This window comes from Triticum dicoccoides, chromosome 2B (genome assembly GCF_002162155.2).
Source record: "Triticum dicoccoides isolate Atlit2015 ecotype Zavitan chromosome 2B, WEW_v2.0, whole genome shotgun sequence".
NCBI classification, from domain to species: domain Eukaryota; kingdom Viridiplantae; phylum Streptophyta; class Magnoliopsida; order Poales; family Poaceae; genus Triticum; species Triticum dicoccoides.
Window position 1 is genome coordinate 701550487 of NC_041383.1, and position 3826 is coordinate 701554312.

A 3826-nucleotide genomic window follows, 5' to 3' on the forward strand; every position below is an offset into this window, starting at 1 on the left:
CTCGTCACGCGCTTTGTGGCCTGCAAGAATTAGTCAGGAGAGGTAACTTCCGGTCTCGGTCGTGAGGGCAACCGACTCTTGTCATGTGTTCGTGTCGCGATGCCCGTGGGGCATGGACCGGGGGGAGTGCTCCCATGGTGGACTTGGATAGGAAAGCCTCACAAGACTGGGTCAGGAAACACTTGCGAGGGTACCCGTGTAGCCCCCTCGCGAGACTTGTGTCACGCCCAATATGCGATACTATCCTAAAGAGACTCGAAGGTCCCACCAAGGATAGAACCGCATATTGAAAAGCTTTGCAAGGTGGATATCATTACATCAACATTACATAATAGATGGGGATACAATCAAGGCATACAATTGCCGCAAGAATACATCAATACATCATCCATAAGATCGACATCCGACTACGGATGAAACACAAACAGAAGCTCAAACGACATCCACCCTGCTAGCCCAGGCTGCCGACCTGGAACCTATCCCCTGATCGAAGAAGAAGTAGAAGAACTCCAAAACAAGTAACATCGCTCTCGCGTCATGATCATCGCAATACCTGTACTTGCAACTGTTGTTGTAGTAATCTGTGAGCCACGAGGACTCAGCAATCCCATTACCATGGGTATCAAGACTAGCAAAGCTTAATGGGAAAGGAAGGGGTAAAGTGGTGAGGTTGCAGCAGCGACTAAGCATGATATGGTGGCTAACATACGCAAATAAGAGCGAGAAGAGAAGCAAAGGAACGGTCATGAAGCTAGCAATGATCAAGAGGTGATCCTGAACACCTACTTACGTCAATCATAACCTAAAACCGTGTTCACTTCCTGGACTCCGCCGAAAAGAGACCATCATGGCTACACACGCGGTTGATGCGTTTTAATTCGAATCAGGTGTCAAGTTATCTACAACCGGACATTAACGAATTCCCATCTGCCACATAACCGCGGTCACGGCTCTCGAAAGTTTATACCCTGCAGGGGTGTCCCAACTTAGCCCATGATAAGTTCTCGCGATCAACGAAGCATATACCTTCTCCCAGGAAGACCCGATCAGTCTCGGAATCCCGGTTTACAGGACATTTCGACAATGGTAAAACAAGACCAGCAAAGCCGCCCGATGTGCCGACAAATCCCGATAGGAGCTGCACATATCTTGTTCTCAGGGCACACCAGATGAGCAAGACGTCGGGTTGGCATAGACCCTGGTTGCCCAGGGGGCGCCGGACATCGCTCAGGTTGGACCAACACTCGGAGGAGCACTGGCCCAGGGGGGTAAATAAAGATGACCCTCGGGCTCCGGAAACCCAAGGGAAAAAAGGGCTAGGTGAGGCAAATGGTAAAACCAAGGTTGGGCCTTGCTGGAGGAGTTTTATTCAAAGCGAACTGTCAAGGGGGTCCCATAAATCACCCAACCGCGTAAGGAACGCAAAATCCGGGAACATAACACCGGTATGACGGAAACTAGGGCGGCAAGAGTGGAACAAAACACCAGGCATAAGGCCGAGTCTTCCACCCTTTACCAAGTATATAGATGCATTAATTAAATAAGAGATATTGTGATATCCCAACATAATCTTGTCCACCATGGCGCAATCTTCAACTTCACCTGCAACTAACAACGCTATAAGAGGGGCTGAGCAAAGCGGTAACATAGCCAAACAACGTTTTGCTAGGAAGGGTGAAAAAGGTTAGAGGCTGACATGGCAAATTGGGAGGCTTGAAGAGCAAATGATAGGAACCACAGCATAGCGATAGAGCGAAGCAACTAGCATAGCAATGATAGTAATGAGATCCAAGGTGACGGTCATCTTGCCTGAAATCCCACTAGGAAGAAGAACGAGTCCATGAAGAAGACGAACGGATGAAGACGAACCAAGCGTAGACGAACGAATCCTCACGATCGCAACGAAACGGGAGCTATCGAGAAGAAGCACACAACATGGTAAACACACCACACATATACATGACATGATGCTCAACCAAGTATGATGCAAGACAAAACTAAATGGAGCTACTCATGGCAAGAGATGATGCAAACAAGAGCAACACATCAAGGCAGGTTTAAATGAGGCCGGAAACAACATATAACAAATCCGGTAAGTCCTCATATGCAAGTTTCGAAGTTGGTCCAGAACTGAACAAACATTAAGTTGAAGTTGTTAAACAGGAAGTTAAAGAGCACCAAGAGGATCTACACAAAATTCTAGTCAAGTTACATATAAAGTTCATTTGATTTAGAGCTACGGCCTAGAAGATATGAGCAAAACAAGTTAAACATGGCATCGATGCAAAATGCACTCAAACATCAAGCAAACACCTCAAAACAAGGATTCAACATTATAATATGAAACTACATGCAATTCTAAGCAAGTTTCATATAGAGCACACTCAAAACGGAGCAATGGTTCAACACATACACTCTATACAAGTTTAAAGGACAAGCTGTCCAAAACAACAACTAGGCATCTAGCAAGCATCAAAACAATATGCTACAGTATCTCAACGTGAAAACAAAAGGCATAGACATGAATTACAGGTAAAGCATGACAAAACATGAACACTGAGCTATCTCCATAAATCAATAGAACATGCTCAAAAGGACATGGCAAGATTGCAAATAATAACAGTTTCAGTCATTAGCAGAAATAACATCAGGTTGCAATGTTTAGAGCTATTAAAAAATATGTTACAGAAACTTATCATGGCAAACAAAGGCATCGCATGAATCTACTAATTGCATATAACAAAAGTCCCTTACTGACCATGAGCCAAAAGGGCACAGAAAATATGATGGCACCCTCACCACAGAGCAAGTGATATGATAGATCCATACATAGCAGGAACAACAATAAATAGGCATGTTGGTGAGCTTGAACCACTCACGACAGAGCAATACATGGCATGGCAAGACAACCAACAGTAATAAGGCATGTTTATGAAGCTAAGAATGGCAAGAAAAAGTTCATAGGGTGCATGGATCACTAGCAAAACACATGGCAAAACTGGACTTAATGTTAACAGGCTGACAACAACATTATTTAGCAACTTTAGAGCAAGATTATAACAAGCTATGGCAGGCTATAAATGCAACCAGGGGCATTCATGGATAGAGCATGACATTTATAAAAAATCATCCTTATTGAACATCTCCAGATTATGCATGGAATGACTTGTAGCAGCAGGTTTACATAGCATCATGATATAGCAGATTCAGCCTAGCAAAACAGTAACAGCAAGTACCCTACTTCACGAGCTCGATGCACTCAGTACAAGAGTCACAAAAATACATGAAAGACACCACTTTGAAGATGGCATGATTTTGTTCAAAACACATGTAGAGCTTATGCTCATAGGATGCACACACAAAATGCAACAAAAATGACAGATCACCAAGTTATAACAGTTTCAGCAGATTAACATCATATAGCACTCTTGCAACAATGATTAGGGCATCAACATGAACTCAAACAAACATGGCACAATGGAATGAAATGAAGAGCATCTCACAACGAACAATTTGATGTATTACGCGCACAAAATGGAGCAGTGTGCATGGAGTTATGACATGTCGAACAGGGCAACATAATGCAGAAATAAAAGGACTTGGCAGAAAAATTGGGGTCAACCTCATATCTACACGGATATCGAGGCGAGGCGGATCTCGCCGGAGAACACGCCGGAGATGGGGGAGACGGCCGGAGACGAGGAAGGGGAGGTCACCGGAGCGGGGGCCGGCGAGGGGGGGCGCTGGATCCGGGACGGCGCGGTCCGGATCTGGCCGGAGACGGCGCGGGGCGCGGCACCACACGGCGGCGGAGCTTGGCGGCGCG